Genomic DNA, 18,987 nt, shown 5'->3' with positions numbered 1-18,987 from the left:
GCATTTGCTAACACGTTCTAATTCTTTTCCCTGTGGTTTATTCCCCTTCACCCCATTTCCCTCTTACACAGAAGCAATTTGAGGTGCTGCTGAGAAAGTTAACTTTGGCAAAGGAAAACTGATTTCTTTTCAACTCTGGACCTTGGCAAGGAGCCGCACCACAATACCCACACACTGCAACACATTTCCTCGATGGTTTTTGCTACTAACATCTCCAAAGCTAAAAAGGCAAAGCAGTCTGACATCTTAACAATCAGCCGTTCTTCCTTATCTGAAGAACTGAGTGTCAACAGTAATTAAAACTACCTCTGTCCTCCAGGCTCGCTTTTTTTTTTTTGCTGTTGCTTTGATTTTAGCCAGTGCTCTGGCCCCTTAACCCCACGCAGGGAGCAACAGCTGCACCTGTAGCAGCAGGTAAGCACTGAGGCATGCGTGCAGTGGAGACTGAAAGGAGGTTTTGCGGGGAGGGTGGCTAGAAAGTGCCTCTGCTCTGCCTGTCTTGGATGAGAGAATTACGGGTGGGCAAAGAGACCTTGGGGCAGAAACTGAATTGGATGTGAGTGGATTGTGTGCCTAACTAGAGGTCTCCTTCCTCCTCCCACACAGAGGGAGGAACCTCTGCTCCTTAGATCTGCAACCAGCCGAGGAGGCCGTAGTCTCTAGTCACTCCCGGACTAGTTCTTGTTCTTCGCGGAGGTGGATTTTCTTTCCTGTGTCACTCTTGGGCACCCTTCCCATCCCGTGGGCCTGTGGGGGACGTAACGTTATGCAGTTCTTCCTGAGGGAAGGTAGGTACTGAGTAACGCCCAGCTCTGGGGTTGCCAGCCTCACACCTGTGGTGAGTTGGGGGCTCTGATGAGTGACCTGCTCTGAGCTACCGGAGAGCCTTCCAAGGTCACTTTCTGGATGTACTCACTTCCTGAAGTACACACGCACTTAAAAACAGCTCAGCTGGTTCCAGTCTGAGAGCTGTGTGTGCCATCTGGCAGGTGTTTGAGAACTAACTTGTCCTCTGGGAGGAGAAGGTGCCACTTCAGCTGCCTTCAGTCCATCTGGGAGCCAAGTCGGTGCTCAGACCAATTTGTAAAAGCCTGAGTTGTGTCACAGCCAGTGTGTGTCTACACAGAGCTCCTGTTGTGCCTGGGGGCTAATGCTTAGCCCTTGGCAAGTTAAAAACACTTGTAGAATCTAGCAAGGCTGTTGGGTCCATAGAGGGGGAGTTACTGGCGTTAGGGAAGATGAAGAGCCAGGTGCTGGTGAGACCTGCACAGTGCAAGTCAAGGCAAGGAACTGCCCTGTGGAAGAGGGCGGTATGTGAAGAAAAGCTGTTATCCGAGGACACAGCCAGATTTCTTCAGGCTGTCACATGGAGATACTTGGTCTAAGCAGTGGAGTACTAATGGTGACCTTGAGATGCCAGGATGTCCTCTTCATCTCTGAATTCTTCCCTTTTTTCTATACTTTGGTGTCCTTAATCCCAGTCCAAAAAATGATAGGACTGCCTTAATCCACTGAGACTTTCTAGTAAAGGTGTACAGAAAATTTTTTCTTTATTTTGCTAATATGCTCATTGTTCATTTCTATGTTAGAGAATAATATTCTAAGAATTAAAAAGGTACTGTGGCAGATTTAAAGGGGAATGAACAAAATGCTGCCCCAGAGCATTTGTTAATTTCCAGCTATTAAAAAATATCAAAATGGGAATTGAGGATAAACCCTAGAATATGGTTTCAGGCCACTGTCCTTGAGACAGCTGATATACTTGGCCGCTGCACATGAGGCTGGGAGATCGTTAACTGTAGCCATGACCTCTACTGATGTCTTAAGAACAAGGGCTGCTTTGAAGGTGCTGTTGCAGGACTTTTCATTTTGCTGGTACCTGTTCAAGTGATCTGTCTCCAGGGCTGCAGCTGTACCCACCCGACTGCACTAGCTGAGGGTAGGGTTAACAGTGAGTGAAAATGGGCCTGGACTGTGGAGCAAAATGACTTGACTTTCCATTTGGAGTTTGGAAAATATGGCAGGAGTCCCAGCTGTTTAATTTCTAGTCACATTTTCTAAGAACATTTGTTCGAAGTCGATGTTACTGATGAGATGTCTGGAGGGCAGGACCAGAATGTGTGAGAGGCATCTAGCAGGAGTAGGAGTCTCCCTGCCCCCGGTACACAACCACACTGACACTTTGGTCCTCTCCCTTGTGTGGAGTTCATCTGCTGCATATTTGTGCAGATAACCAGCTGCCTCCCTGGTTGAACAGGGCTCTTCCAGACTAGGCAGTTGTTGGAGGCATGAGGAGGAAAGGGAAGGGGTACCCTCTGAAGTAGGAATTACAAAGTTTTTTAATGCTGCTGTTGCATTTTATTTACCACTTACTGTCTTTTCTATCATATCGAAGTTCTTAGCGTCTCTTATAGTGCTCATAGCAGTTGCATTTCAGTTGTATTTTCAGTGAAATTTGTTTTACATTGGCATTCAAAATTGACCTTTCACTGCTTCCTGACTGGTTTAAGATTTTTTTTTTTTTTAATGCAAACTGAACCCATGAGGCTTGGATTCTGGTTAAAAACACCGTGTTGCTGCTGACAGTAGTGCCCACTGTTGTAACAGCACTGATTCTGCTATAGCCTCCGTGACCATGTAAACTAAGTAAATGTCGTTTTCACCCACAAACTGTTGTTCAGCCCCTTGCCACTGTGGTTCTCTAGTCAGTCTTGTGACCAGTGTTTTAGGTGCATGGGATAAATCAGCTCCACCCCTTAGTCTGTTCAAGAGACAGGGAAGGGCCTGGCCAGGAGGGGGCAGCAGGAGTCAGCATCTGTGTTTCAGAGGCCTGGGACTTGAAATCCTGATATTAGAGGTAGGGGGGAGGGACCTTAGATAGTGTAGTTTTGTGGTTTTCATGCTGTTCTGTGGGGAGCGAGCCTTCAGTCCCATTCAGTATTAGGCTTCCAAGTAAGATGTGATTTGAAGAAAGGTTTCGATGATTAAAATGAAAGTCTGAAATCACTGATTTAATCCAACCTCCTGATTTTTTTTAATTTAATTTTTTATTTTTTACAGTAGGTCCTTGTTGGTTATCTGTTTTAAATATAGCAGCGTGTACATCTGAATCCCAAACTCCCAATCTATCCTCCCCCTCACCCTCCCCCAAGTTCATTCTCTAAGTCTGTGAGACTGTTGTGTAAATAAGTTCATTTGTATCTTTTAGATTCCACATGTATATGATATTTGTCTTTCTCTGACTTACTTCACCTAGTATGATAATCTCCAGGCCCATCTATGTTGCTGCAAATGGCATCATTTCATTCTTTTTAACTGACTAACATTCCATTGTACCACACCTTCTTTATCCACTCATCAGTCGATGGACATTCAGGTTGCTTCCATGTCTTGGCTATTGTAAACAGTGCTGCAACGAACACTGGGGTGCTTGTATCCTTTTGAACCATGTTTTTCTCTGGATATAAGCCCAGGAGTGGGATTGCTAGATCATGTGGTAGCTGTCATTAGTTTAAGGAACCTCCATACTGTTCTCCACAGTGGCTGTACCAATGTATATTCCCACCAACAGTATAGGAGGGTTCCCTTTTCTCCACACCCTCTTCATCATTTATTGTTTGTAGATTTTTTGATGATGGCCATTCTGTCCAGTGTGAGGTGATATCTCATTGTAGTTTTGATTTGCATTTCTCTAATAATTAGCCATGTTGAGCATCTTACCATGTGCCTTTTGGCCATCTGTATGTCTTCTTTGGAGAAATGTCTATTTAGGTTTTCTGCCTATTTTTTGATTGGGTTGTTTGCTTTTTTTTGACATTGAGCTGCATGAGCTGTTTGTGTATTTTGGAGACTAATCCCTTGTCAGTCGCACTGTTTGCGAGTATTTTCTCCCATTCTTTGGGTTGTCTTTTTGTTTTCTTTGTGGTTTCCTTTGTTGTGTAAAAGCTTTTGAGTTTAATTAGGTTCCGTTTGTTTATTTTTGTTTTTATTTCCATTACTCTGGGAGACAGACTGAAAAAGATATTAATGCAATTTATGTCAGTGTATTCTACCTATGTTTTCCTCTAAGAGTTTTATAGTATCCGGTCTTACATGTAGGTCTTTAATCCATTTTGAGTTTGTGATATTTTGTTGAGAAAACCAAGTTTCAGGGAGCAGCAAAGATTCATCCACAGTTACCAGTGAATAAACGGAAGAATTTGAATAAGAAACATTCTCTCCTCCCCCCTTCCCCTCAGTGCTCTTGGGTTTCCAGAAAGCAGCCTTAGATAAATAGTTACTCTAACCTGGTTCTCTTTGAGTTAGCCAAACCAGAAATCTTGGAGAAGAGCTTAGTAGTCATTACCAGAAGGCTTAAACTGTGAGCCCTCCTCTCCCTGGTAACCAAAATCAAAAGGCTTTGATATTGTAATGCAGTATTTTTGTTTTTCTTTTAAACCTTTCATGTACATAAAAAGTGTTAATAGCATGAACTAAGTTCAGTCATGTCTTAAACTAGTGGGGTGGCAAGGGTGGGGGGGGCAGCATTTTTGACTAGTGCAAATGGGTTAGTTGTGAGCTATCATCTCAGTGTCCAATTTATATCCGATTTTGTTTGGTATGGTATGGAGGAAAAAAAATCCTGATTTTTATCTGTATAAGTGGAAATAGTCATAGATTGTCTGCAATCTCTAGTTATGGACAAAACTAGATACTTGAAAAGAAAAAGAGGAATATCCAATACCTGCTTTCAGCCCTTATCCTCCATATATCAGGTGAGAAACACACAAAGGTTATAATCACTAAAATTGTACTATGGTGAGAGCCATAGCACTGAGTTTGCAGCTGGGTGTGGCAATCCCAGCACCAGGCTTGCACCTTCTGCATCAGTGACCCCTGAGAAGCCCACACAAGCACAATAATGGAGGCCTTACCTAAGGTCTCAGGCAGCCTAAGCAACGCATGTTTTACATCTGAGTGTACGTGTTACGGACGACTTTTAATATTTAAGATGACACTTGAAGCGAATGTTTGCAGGGAACCTCTGAAGCACTGCCACAAGAGCCAGTTTCAAAACCACTCGTTTAGTGGAAAGAACCTGGGGTTTCTGAGCCCACAAACTTGGGCTGGAATCCAGCCCCGCAGCGCCAGCTGAGTTGCCCGTGGGTGGTGAGGAACTGAGCATTTCCTTATCTAGAGCAGAGCACTGGCCACAAAGAGGGGGTTGACGGTGAGTGCCTAGAAAGCGCTCCCCTTTCCACCGTCCATAAAATGAGGTGACATTTCTGTCTGGCTGCTGGTGGACATTCTGAATGGTCAGAGCCAGACAGGGCTTTTGTCCCACCATGTATTAAAACTAGAAGACGACTGGCCCTGCCCTGGGTCTTCCACCTCACAGAGGTAACATTCTGATCTGAGTTAAAATAAATTGCAAGTTTATCACTACTCAAAGACTTTAAAGTTCATATATGAACTTAAAATATATTTTTTTAATGGATGCAAGTCTGCAGGTGCACTGCTGCTTTAAAATCCTATAAAAGCAATGGGAAAGGAGGCCAAGAGAAAGAAACTGCTTGTTGGGGTTGGGGTGGCATCTAAGAACTCTGAGTCCTGTGGAGACTGATGTGGCCTCACTTTGCTGAACAGGTGATGAGTTTTAGGTTCCTGACTGAAGACTGACCAAGCCATAAGATATGCAGACCAGCCAGCTCTCCAGGCTGAGGAGCAGGGGAGGTAGAGCGAGGTGGGCCTTACCTCTGCACAGCATGGATGTCTAAGGCACGGGCCTGGGCCAGGTTGTGTTCACTACCTGGCAGGCGAGCCCAAGGTTGGAAAAGGAGTGAAGACCTTGCCTTCAGCTCGTCCTCCTTTCATCTCCAATGCCAAAGGAGCCCATGGTGGCTGAACATATTTAAGGCTTCGTCATCCAAATTAAAACAGATGTGAGTTAATTATAAATGGTTCCCCTACTGTATTTTGCCCATTGGAAAATCAGTCCCTAGAACTAGAGGTTCTTTCAGGTCACCCAGAAGATTCTGGTACTTGCTGGCACATACTCTACTGGGGCGGCTCCCAAGTTTGAAGTCCCTGTCAGCCCTTGGGACCTGACCTGGGTAGCATAATTCTTTCTATTCTTTCATTTGAGTTGATAAACCAGCCAACTGCTGCCTCAGACTTCTGCCCCCCCAACACGTTCTCGGGTGTCCCCAAGGACTATCCATACCTGCTGCCTCTTCTGCCTCTGCAGTTGGCCTTCGAGGCTGCGCCAGACCATCCTTTCCCTGAGCCTATGTTGGCATTGGTGTTCCTGAGGTTCAGTTCTCTGCCCTCCTTCCACACATGCTTCCCTGGAAATTTATAAATCAGGGTACTTAAAATGGAGACACTTTAACAACAGTTCCATATGAGTCTCTGCCAGAAATGCAGCGAAGTCATCCTTCCCCAGGGGCTTGGAGAAACTGCTAAGGCATCAGGTGTGCCCACCTGAGCCAGTGTGCAAGGCCACCTCACATGAACACCCTTCCACCCGCCCTGTGCAGCTCTGAGGCATTAACTTGGGGACTGGTTCTCATGGGCCTGAGGACTGCTTGCCCAGTCGAAAGGAGGGCTGAACCAAAAGGCCTGCAGCACGGGCTTTGCCTTTTGTCCTCTGTGTGCAGGATCTAAAGTGCTAGGATGTCAGCATTTCCTTCCCAGTCAGCCTGGAGCAGGTGTGAACACTGATGTCACTTTCCCATCCTCTCCCCCAAGCCCAGCTAGGAAGTTAACCTCCTCTTTGCAGACTGTAGTTGAATTCCTCCCCCAAACCCCCACCCGCCTTCCCTGGAACTGTCTGTTTAGGAAGCTCAGTCATAGGAAGTTCTGAGCCACACCAGGCAGGAATGAACCATGGCAGCTAAAGCCACTGCACAGGGATCCTGTGTGCTGTTAGATGGGAGTAGGAAGGGGATAGCGGGGAGGTAGAGGGACAGCGGCAGAGGCCCTTGCCTCTCCTTACCCGGACACCCCGTATCACCCTTGCCCCTCATGTCCTCCACGTAGCCCTGCCCTCCAAAGCCCTCCGGACTTTTGGAGATCACTAACAATGCCTGAAAAGCTGAGGACAACGGCCTGGGTGTCTGAAGTCACCTGGTTACCCCTCATTTCTGGGGACCCTAACTGAGGCCTCAGCCATAGAGTCTTTGCTTCTGACAGCTCTAGATATACCAGGTGACTCATTCATTTAACAACTAATGAGACCCATGGTTCTGCACAGGCTTCTTTGGTGACTTAGACGCATCCCTACCCCAAGTCCCATGAGAAAACATGGCATTTCTGTGTCTAGCACTGTTTGCTCTCAAGAATGTGTTGTCTGTTAGGGAAGATTGGGCAGATAAATAAAGGACTCTCATTATCCAGAAAGAACTGAGACCTGAAAAGCCCTTTTACAGTTAACCCACTGTAAACGGAGACCAGAGTTTCACACAGTAAATAGTGAAAAAGGCTTGATTGGAACAAGTATTTGTTAGCAAAACGTAGTTGCAACTATGGGCTAATTCTTAGAAAAAGAATATTTTACATATATTTCCCTCCTAAAGTTACCCGATTGTACAACAGGACATCATTTCATGTTTGATTCCCATAGTGCAATCAACAGGGTTGTTTTTGCAAAAGTTAGTCAAGGGCCTTCACCAGTTTTCCAGAGGGCTTCTCTTAACCCCTTAGCCTTCTGATAGTTAAACTCCCCCCTGTGCAGCTCTTCTCCTCACTTGTTAGTGGACCTCATTCTCAGTCCTCATTTGCCAGGGACTATATTCATTTGATAAGTGGCAGCAGACACTCCATCAGGTGGCAAGGCAACTCTTAGCCCAAGAAGCCAGAGCTGGGTGTCTGCCTAGGCACATGCCTGTGTGTGCGTAGCTCTGTGCTGCCCTGACCCAGAGACTGTGGGACCTGTGTTCTAGCCCCTTCATTGATGATTTAGGGTGTAGCCTTGACCACTCTGCTCTGCTTTAATTTCTCCTCTGTGGGGAAGTTTGTCTAGTCAACCCACAAAGCTGTTGAGGATCCAATGAGGAAATCATGTTTTACAAAGTCTAGTTGCCCTGCAGCGTGAGGGGTAGCATCCTGCAAAGCCCATACTTGAACTTATGCTCTGCCTGAGGCCCCCACCTTACCTGCTTTCACACATCATCCAGAGTTGGAAGCGGCAGGAGCCCTTCTTGTTTCCCAGGCAGCCGTACTGCTCCAAGGCAACAGAACTTCTCTTCTCACCTGTACCTGCTCAGTTGGAGGGAGGAGGGAAACATGTCAGGTCTTTCAGGGGTGATAGGGACTCGGGCCATCTCCAGCCAAGATGGTCCCCAAGGTGAAATACTTAAGATCCAGCCACTTAAGTGGGTGGAGTGTTACCAGGGACAGGTTCTCTGGCTGGGGTGGGAGCTCTGCCCGGGGCTGCTGGGAGTCTCCGAGAGATGGGCTCCATGGGGTGGCCTCGCTTCCAGGGCAGATGAGGGCTGGGCAAGCAGTCAGCCGTGCTGGCCCCTTCCCTTCGGGGCTCTGCCGCCTTACCTCCATTCTGGTCAGTGTCTGGATGGGCAGTGGTGATCCCTGAACTTCCCAAACACAAATCTCTTGATGTCTGCCCATCCTGAGACAGGAGAGGCGCCAGAGGTGACTCCCTGGCCAGTCTGTGGTGTTGCCTCTGTCCCCCTAGGGCAATATTTTGCTATCAGCTTCCCTGCCTGGCTTTCTCTCTAGGCATGCAGAGCCGGCCCTGCACCCCATGGGGAGCAGAGAAGTGGGCTCAGGCAGCAGGTCCAGAAGGTGGAGGAGTTGAACTCCTGCCTGCTAAACCACATGACCATGGCCTTCAGCAGGCAGAACACTTGCCCTCAGAGGGGAATTGCACTCCTCTAGTCTCTGAGTAGGAGCAAACTTTCAAAGGAGCCCTCTGGCACCCTTTCCTCCACGGTGCCGTCAGCCCCACTCTGTACTTCCACAGCCCTATCTGACCTGAGAGTCCCTCCTACTTGCCCTGCCCCCGTGCCCAGAGCTCCTCCTGCCTCTCCCCCTCCTTTCCCTTCTGCTCCAAACTCCCCTTGCTTCTGCAAGTCATCCAGGACAGCCTCACACTAAGGCAATGAAAATACACAAGCCAGAAACAGCACAAATGTCCATGAACAGGGCAAGGAATAAACAGTTTGTGAAACATTCATCTACAAGATCTAACACAGCAATGAATGAATAAACTAGTTACACATACAAACACAGATGAATCTCACATAATACTGAATAGAAAAAAGAACAAAATTATGTGCTGTATGATTCCATTCTTTAAAAGTTCAAAACCAGGCAAAAGTATTATTTCAGGTGCCAAGGTATGGTAACTACAAAAGCCAGGGCCCTGGTCATCTCTAGGGGTTGGAGCGAGCAGGTTGGGGAGGGTAAGTGGGCTTCCAGAGTGCTGGAGATGATTTAGGTACTGATCAGAGTGGTGGGTTTCATGAATGCTCATCTGATAACTCATCAGCCTCTACAGATTTATTTAAAAAATTTTTTAACATCTTTATTGGAGTATAAACTACAGATTTTTAATGTACTTTTCTATGTATATGTTATTTCACAAAGTTCAAAAAACAAAAAACCCAGCCCCTCCACCTTGGGCTTCTCAGGGCATCAGCCCCTTGGTGTGCATACCTCTCATGCAATTGATTGGCCTCAGTGGGGAATATCTAGTGGGGAGCTGTCAAGGCCTGAGGAGAAAGGGGTTGGCCCAACTACTCAGGTGGCCCTGGGTCAGTGAATGGGGGCCACCTTCATTCCTTCTCCAGGGGGGTGGTCCTGCCCGTAGTGCTGTCCCTTCCTTGCCCCAGCCTCACTGCATTCCCAGGGAAGTTTGTGTTGATCTGGAGCACTGGCTTCCTGGCTTGGTCAGGCTGGCCTTGAATGGGCCTTAACTGACCTAGGTCTGCTTCTCATGAACGGGATCTGCTATGATGAGTTGCCCCAGCGCCCTAGGTTTAACTTATATTGGGTAGGATGCTCTTGGTTTCCACTGTTTGTTTATATAATGTGGTCATCTGCCCACTTACCTAGAGTTGGTGGGGGGACATTACAGAGACCCCATGGCTGGGAACCTTTGATTATATACAGGGATACCAGTCAAATAACAAAATATGAATTCCTACTTCATGTCAGGCACCTCAGTAGGCAGAGAAAGCCAGAATCCTGTGCTCATGGAGAAGACTGTCGACAAAAGACAGGTAAGTGTGATGAATGCTGCAGAGCAGTCTGGGGATCTGTGGGAACTTGCAGCAAGTCAGCAGAGGGGTTCCTAGGGAAGTAATGTATAAACTAAGGCCTGAGGAATGAAGAGGGAAAGAGACAAGAAGCTAATTCATTGAGCATGTACTGTGTGCTAAGCCACTTTCATCATTTCATTTAGTCCGGACAACAACCCTTTGTATTATTATTCCCGTTTTACAGATGAAGAAACTGAGGCTCAGAAAGGTGAAGAGCCCTATCCAAGGTCACTCAGCTAACATGTGGCAGAATGAGGACTTGAACTCTAGTCTGCATGATTCAAAAGCCAGGCAGTGAGGAGGCTGCTGTCAGTCATGGCAAGAAGTGGTGGTGGCATCATTGGATACAGAGGTAGATGTGCAGGCCCAAGAGGGACCCTGAAGAGAGAACTAACAGGACTCAGTGAGCACTGCTGAGGCAAAGGAGGAGGAGGAACCAGACTCCAGGTTTCTGCCTGGATCAACTGGATGGACAGTGATCCATCCAGTTGGATCATTTACTAAGATGGAGAATGGAGAGGAGTAGGTTTAGGGGGAAAAATCATCTAAATTTGATATTCTACTTCAGTTAAAAAAAAAAAAAAGATTGGTTGATTAAATGAAAATAAAACAGGGATAATTCCATTCTAGAAACTCCCTCTCTTCATGCTTCCTCAATCCCAGTGTTTTCTACACTCATTTGTTGCCCCTTCCTTCTAGTTTTCTAAAGCACCCCAATTCTTTTCTGATCCGTGGGCCCTCTAATAACCAAACCCCAAGCAGATCAGAACTGGGAGGACCACCAAGAGAACGCTGTCCTTGGCCACACCATCTGCTCCCTCAGCAGTGGCCCTCTGGCCACCCCATGCTTTGTCCGGGTCTCCTGATGCTCCCTTCTCTGCAGAGGCTCTCTGCCAGGGGAGGAGCTGTTCCTATGCCTGAGCTCCTCGGGGTGGAGTTCCCCCCGACCCCCGCATCCTCCTAGTACCTAGAACATCTGGTGTGTGCACAGCCTCTGCAGTCACACGGGGCCCCACACTCAGAAGGACCTTGCCCTCGGTTTAATGCACTTCTGTTGCAGTTTTGAAATTCCTACTATATTTAACAAGAGGCCCCATATTTTCATTTTGGACTGGGCCCTGCAAATTCTGTAGCTGGTCCTGTCCATGTGTCTGCATTGTAATGATGCAAGACACTGAGTGGTAGCCTTTCCCATCTGTGGGGATGAACTTCTTTTCCAGCTAGGAAGACCCACTGTTTTAAATCAGAGGGAAATAAAGCAAAAAAGAGCTCACTTCCTTTGTTTCTATGAAATACAGTTTTATGTGCAGTTTTATGTTTCTTCATGGGTAATAACTTAGGAGGGAACCTTGGGAACAGAATACAAAAGTAACAAATTATGGGCCATTAACTGTGGTTAATTGTTTCTTTATAGCTTAGAGTGGAGGCACATTTGGGTTGCTTTGGCACTCACAGTTACAGGTAGGGAAAGGCGGTCTACTTAAATATAACCTAGGGGGACTTCCCTGGTGGTCCAGTGGTTAAGAATCTGCCTTCCAATGCAGGGGACATAGGTTCGATCCCTGGTCGGGGAACTAATATCCCACATGCTGCGGGGCAACTAAGCCCGTGTGCCGCAACTACTGAGCACGTGAGCCACAACTAGAGAGGCCCATGAGCCACAACTATAGAGCCTGTGTGCCACAACTAGAGAAAAGCCTGCACGCTGCAACTAAGACCCAACACAGCCAAAAATAAATAAATAAATAAATAAAACCTAGGGCCCCTCAGGAGGTGGAGGGAGAGGCAGCTGAGTGATGACCCCAGCCTTGCTTCCGAAGCCAAAACTGCCATCAAGGCCTCACCTCCAGTTAAAGTATTTCTCTCACAAGCCTCATTACTGAGCAACTATGGACCCCTTACCTGAGATCCTCTCAGCTCTGCAGGTGTGGAGGTGGTCTACGTGCTGTCTGGGCATCCTGCTGCAGCAGCCTTTGGGGTGTAACTCATACTTGTCCCCAGTTAGTTGGTGTCATCTGCCACTCAGGCTCCAAACAGCTGCAGAAGATCCTTGCTCACTTTAGTAAACACCTGTTTTAAAAAAAAAATTGAACTCAAAAAATGTTTGGACTCCTTGCTAAAGAAAGGTGCAGAAATGCTCCGCCAGCTATCATCATAGGCTTTCCCGTCCTAACGAGCTAATGGATGAAGCACTCAGACCACTGAGTGAGAAGTCCTCCAGTGTCATTCACCTACAGTAGTACCACCAAAGACTGGACAAGCACAGCACACAGAAAATAAAATCCACCCCCAATTCCTTTTCTCAGAGACATAGCCCATATCAATCCAAACTGACTGTTGAAGGCTTTTTGGAATGTACTAGGTCATCCCATTTACACTGTTGAGCTGATCATATAATTCAGCTGTCCTGCCCTGGAAGCTTGGCTGACCTCCTTTGATTCACAAAATACAACCCAGATTCCTTGGTCTGACTGACATCAGCTGGCCTCCCAGGTACATTCAGCTATTCTTGACCCCATGGACTTTCTCCCCTTAACTCTTCTCATCTGTTTCCTCTCCCTCAACTTTCTATTATTGAGTGCCTGTCCTTGCTTGGTCTGGGGGACACAAAAGGAGGAAAACAGGCACAGTCCCTAGCCTGGGCTTTCAGTCTAGTGAATCCATGAATTATGCAAACCTTCATGGCAAACAGTGAGGAGGACTGTGAAGGAAGGTGGTGGGGCTCTGAGCGCCCCCATCAGGGGTTTGGTCTAGTTTGGGCATCAGGAAAGGTTTCCTTGAGCAGTGTGATTTCTGTGGAAAGAGAGAGGTGGTAACTAGGCACCAACCAGCGTGCAGGGGAGGCTGTGAGGAGGGCACACTCAAGGCCAGGTTGGCAGGGCAGTGGTCCTGGAAGCAAGGCCCTTTAGAGGGAAGCATTGAAAGGCCAGTGGGGCTGGCGTGCAGGGGGCACAGGGGGATGTGAGCTCGGGTCAGATAAGCTGAGCCTGAGGCTGAAGAGTGAGGTCTTTGTCCCCAGAGCCGTGGGAAGCCTCTGAAGGATTTTCAGTAGGGGGAACACCAGAGCTGTATTTTTAAGAGCCTTGTGGAGGAGGTACAGGGCCATCGTGCTCCGGGTGAGAAGGGAGCAGCAGTGCAATAAATAAAAGTGTCTGGGCTGCAGAGAGGGGAGAAGCACACAGGAAGGACAACAGTGTCACCTGCTGAGGGTGTGTGTGTCCCGGGGAAGTCGGGGGGTTAGTTCTGAAGAAGGCTCTCCAAATGTCGTGCTCAGAGGGAAGTGTGGGCTGGGGTTGGACGTGTGAGAGTCGAGGCAGAGCGATGGAACGGAAGCAGTGGATGGGAAGGAGCTCCGCCCGAGAGAGAACAGGCGGCCAAGGACTGAGCTAAAGGCCAGGGAGAAGAAATGAGCTGCCAAAGGGGGCAGGAAGGAAAAGAAAAAGGAAAACGAAGGCAATATGGTGCCAAACAATAGGGGAGAAAGTATTTCAGGAAGCACCAGCCCTGAAGGATAAATAAAAGCCAGCCCCACAGAGAGAAGGGGAAAAGAAGGGCAGAGAGAAGAAGGTCACAATCCAGAAGGCAGAGCGCCCTGAGTTCTGGGAGCTGGAGCTCGGATGTAGGCAGAACTGGAAGGGGGAGAGGAGGCGTGAAGGCAGGTGGATCAAGAGGGGCCTCAGTAAGGAGTTTGGACACAATCCTGAGGGTCAGCGGAGAGTCTGGTTTTGCCTGTCTTTTTAATTAGAAACAAAATGCATGCTCCTTGTAAATAAAACAAGACGACCACCCGCCACCAAAACAAACTCTAGCAACAAAGAAATGTATATGTTAACAAGTGAAAGTTCCTCTGCCAAATCCCCCCTCCTCAGCTAGCACTTTGGTGTTATCATTCCAGACCTCTTCCTGCCACTCACAAACTTCATTAGTTTTGTGAAAACAGGATTATGCTGCCTATAATTTCTGTAACTTCCCTTACTGAATTAGCAGTAATCTTGAGTTTCCTTCTGGGTGGTTACACGCAGATGTGCCCACCGGTTTGAATGGCTGTACAGTCCTCCACAGCCCAGATATACTTGTATCCTAGGATGCTGATCTATTTTCTTGAACCTAAAATGGCTACTGAGGTGCCTAAGAAGAGGAGTATTCCCTAGGGGCACTAAGTCCCAGTCTGGTTCTGCCATTAAGTACCTGGCTCTGGGGAGGACACGGCCCCTACTGGGCCTCAGTTTCCTCATCCACTGTGTGCCAGGCACTATTATCTCATAAAACACGAGTGTTAATATTTCTCATCGATGAAGGGCTTTAGGTAGAGGAATGTAATGATCAGATTTGTGCTTCAGAAAGATCACTCGGGCTGCAGTATGAAAAATTACTTCTCTTTCCTCTCATCCATATTTTTAAAAAAATCTTACCACTCTTTCAAGGCCTAGTTCAAATTTTCCCTCTTTCAGAAGTTTCCTCTCCATCATGCCCTACCTCTTAATTGGAATTCTCCTCTACCTGGTTCTCCCCCTAAAACATAAAACCCCTTGAAATTGAGAATCATATTTTTCATCCTCACATGCTCCACAGGAATAGGTCTATAAGAGGACTTAATAAATCTTTGCAGAATTGTCCATGCACTAAAAAAATCATTTTGGTGAGACAAAAGAAGGAATAAATGAGCCACACAATACTTGTTTGGGACTCAAGCCTTCGTTTGATAAGGAGTTTATCCACAAGCCTCAAGATGTGTATGATTAAGCACTGCAGGAGGTATTTTCCTGGCTCTGAAAGGTTCTGACCTGCCCCACCTGGAGTGCTGACGTTGAATAAGACTGTCTGGGAAAGAGGCACTAAGGCCAGCCTGGTTTATTGTCACAGGGCTTTAATAATATCCTGCAACTCTGAAGCCTGAGAGCTTCCTTTTCACCTTGCACAATACATTGAGAGCTTTGCCTTCACTGGACTATTGCTATATAGGGATGAGTGACAGTGACTTGCTTTTTCTTTTCTTTTGCAAGTTTTGCCCATTAAATACAGTTTTCTTAGATCCATGCAGTTTAGAATTATGGAGATAAAAAGCTTATATTGAACACCTATTCTGTGCTTGAAGATCAGTTCTTCTGTTTCATAATTTAAAATAACTCAGTATAAAAACAGAAATAAACAAAAAGGACCTAATCAAACTTACAAGCTTTTGCACACCAAAGGAAACCATAAACAAAACGAAAAGACACCCAAAGAATGGAAGAAAATATTTGCAAATGAAGCGACCAACAAGGGATTAATCTCCAAAATATACAAACAGCTCATGCAGCTCAATATCAAAAAAAACAAACAACCCAATCAAAAAATGGGCAGAAGATCTAAATAGACATTTCTCCAAAGAAGACATACAGATGGCCAAGAGGCACATGAAAAGATGCTCAACATCGCTAATTATTAGAGAAATGCACATCAAAACTACAATGAGGTACCACCTCACACTGGTCAGAATGGCCATGATTAAAAAGTCTACAAATAAGAAATGCTGGAGAGGGTGTAGAGAAAAGGGAACTCTCTTACACTGTTGGTGGGAATGTAAACTGGTACAGCCACTCTGGAGAACAGTATGCCGGTTCCTTAAAAAATTGAAAATAGAGTTGCCATATGATCTAGCAATCCCACTCCTGGGCATATATCTGGAGAAAAACGTAATTCGAAAAGATACATGCACCCCAATGTTCATTGCAGCACTATTTACAATAACCAATACATGGAAGCAACCTAAATGTCCATCAGCAGAGGAATGGATAAAGAAGATGTACATATATACAATGGAATATTACTCAGCCATAAGAAAGAGTGAAATGCCATTTGCAGCAACATGGATGGACCTAGAGATTATCATACTAAGTGAAGTCAGACAGAGAAAGACAAATATCCTATGATATCACTTATATGTGGGATCTAAAAAAATGATACAAATGAACTTATTTACAAAACAGAAACAGATTCACAGACTTTGAAAACAAACTTATGGTTACCAAAGGGGAAAGATGGGGAGAAGAATAAATTAGTTTGGGATTAACATATACACACTACTATATGTAAAATAATCAACAAGGACCTATTGTATAGCACAGGGAACTCTACTCAATGTGTAATAACCTATATGGGAAAAGAATCTGAAAAAGAATGGATATATGCATATGCATAGCTGAATCACTTTGTACACCTGAAACTAACACATTGTAAATCAGCTATACTCTAATATAAAATAAAAAGTAAATTAAAAAAATAACATAGATAAAAAGTCATTTACACAAAATATCTTATCATCTAAGGAAAGGCTGGAAATTTTCTGTGACTTCTATAGAGTCTATAACCAAGAACAGTAAGCCTAAGTAATCCAGAGATTTCTGGATTTAATTTAAAAAAGAATTTCACTGGGTATAAGTTAAAAATTATTCTGAAAACAGGTACCTGTCTCCGGGAGTGTGGTGGGGTCAGGGATTCACTGAGAAGGACCACGAGAAAAACTCTGGAGTGATAGTCATATTTTACAATTCTATATGGGATACACATGTGAACATATTTGTCAAAATTCACCAAATGGTGTACTTACAACTTGTCTACTTCACTGTACATGAATTTTTTAAATGAAAGCAGCCCTTGTCTTCTAGAGAGCTCATTCTCCTGACAGGACTTATTTTTTTTTAAGACAATTTTTTTAGAGAAGGTTTTTTTTGTTTTTAATTAATTTATTTATTTATTTATTTATTTTTGGCTGCGTTGGGTCTTCGTTGCTGCGTGCGGGCTTTCTCTAGTTGCGGTGAGCGGGGGTGACTTCGTTGCAGTGCACGGGCTTCTCATTGCGGTGGCTTCTCTTGTTGTGGAGCACAGGCTCTAGGTGCGTGGGCTTCAGTAGTTGTGACGCGTTGGCTCAGTAGTTGCGGTGCGCAGGCTCCAGGGCGCGCGGGCTCAGTAGTTGTGGCTCGTGGGCTCTAGAGCACAGGCTCAATAGTTGTGGCATACAGGTTTAGCTGCTCTGCAGCCTGTGGGATCTTCCTGGACCAGGGATCGAACCCACGTCCCCTGCATTGGCAGGCGGATTCTTAACCACTGCGCCACCAGGGAAGTCCCTAGAGCAGTTTTAGGTTCACAGCAAAATTGAGAAGAACTGACAGAGATTTCCCATATATTCCCTACCCCCACATATGCTCAGCCTGCCCCATTATCAACATCACTCACTAGAGTAGTTCATTTGTTATAACTGATGAACCTACATTGACATATCATAATTGCCCAAAGTCTATGGTTTACACTAGGGTTTACTTTTGGTTTTGTATATTCTATGGGTTTGGGCAAATATATAATGACATACCAGGGTTGTAGTATCATACAGAACAGTTTCACCGCACTAAAAATCCTCTGTGCTCTGCCTATTCATCCTTCCCTCCCCTCTAACCTCTGGCAACCACTAATCTTTTTACTATCTCCATAGCTTTGCGTTTTCCAGAATGTCATACTGTTGGAATCATACAGTATGTAGCCTTTTCAGATTGGCTTCTTTCACTTAGTAATATGCATTTAAGGTTCCTTCATTTTTTTTTCATGGCTTGAAATGCATTTCTTTTTAGTGCTGAAAAATAATCCATTGTCTGTAGGTACTACAGTTCATTTATCCATTCATCTAATGAAGGGCATCTTGGTTGCTTCCAAGTTTTGGCAATTATGAATAAAGCTGCTATAAACATCCATGTGCAGGTTTTTATGTGGACATAGTTTTCGACTCCTTTGGGTAACCATATATGAAGTTTACCTGGAAAAAAAAAAAACAACCCTCTACACAAACATTAAATTCTAGTTAAACGTATGCATGCTGAAGCATTAAGGAGTGTAGTGTATTTATGTCTGCAACTTACTTTGAAATGCATAAAAAAATCATTTATGGATGGATAGAGGGATGGATAGGTAGACAGATATATGATAAAGCAATATAGTAAAATGTAAATTGTAAAATCTAGATGATGAGTATATTTGTTTTTACCATAAAATTCTTTCAACTCTCTTGTATGTTTGAAATTTTTCATTAAAAAATGTTGGAAAAAATTATTCTGAAGCATATGTCTTACTCTCATATTAGATGCATCTCAGAAAGTCAACCAGTACCTACAGTCATCTGGCTGTACCCAGCAGCTCTAAACTATAACTAAAGACACACTAATAAGGCAAAAGAGTGCCAAGTCAAGGTCCTTAAGGCAGTCCTGCCTCTGGAAAGGACAGTGATGTGAACTGGTGTGAGACAGCTGAGGTTACTAAGTCACTAACCAAGGTGCTTCCTGTACAGTCATAGGGGTGACCTGTGAGCTGACAGATGAAACAAAAACTAATTCTAGCAGCAACTTATGATGATAATTATGCTAAGAGGGTGGATAATGATCAGTCAGCCCCTGCCATGCTCATGTGTCCTATTGTTAACATCTACCTGCTTGTTGGAATATAGCCTCCACTACAGAGAGGACCAGGGCCAAGAGGCAGAGAAGTCCTCATCTCCAAACTTATTGGACCTGGAAAATGTAGGGGAGGCAGGGGTAGAACTGTGGAAAATGAGAAAGATACTAAGGAATCTGTGTAATAAATAGCTAACATGAACCCCATTCTAAACTTGGATATTACATTTCTCTTCTAGCAACATGCTAAAAAGGCAGCAAAGGAAGGTGGGTCAGAGCAGCAGTTCCCAAAGTATGGTATGGGGTAC

General features: G+C 45.3%; 1 long non-coding RNA gene across 1 annotated transcript; it reads left to right on the top strand.

The window, feature by feature from the left end:
- Positions 1-4,565: 4,565 nt before the first annotated feature.
- LOC132347595 (uncharacterized) lies at positions 4,566-18,341 on the top strand. The gene is made up of 2 exons (XR_009497234.1): positions 4,566-10,223; positions 10,447-18,341. It is a non-coding gene; the product is annotated as an uncharacterized LOC132347595 (long non-coding RNA).
- Positions 18,342-18,987: the final 646 nt, after the last annotated feature.

This window comes from Balaenoptera ricei, chromosome 14, assembly GCF_028023285.1.
Source record: "Balaenoptera ricei isolate mBalRic1 chromosome 14, mBalRic1.hap2, whole genome shotgun sequence".
NCBI classification, from domain to species: domain Eukaryota; kingdom Metazoa; phylum Chordata; class Mammalia; order Artiodactyla; family Balaenopteridae; genus Balaenoptera; species Balaenoptera ricei.
This window is presented reverse-complemented; position numbering and strand designations above follow the sequence as displayed.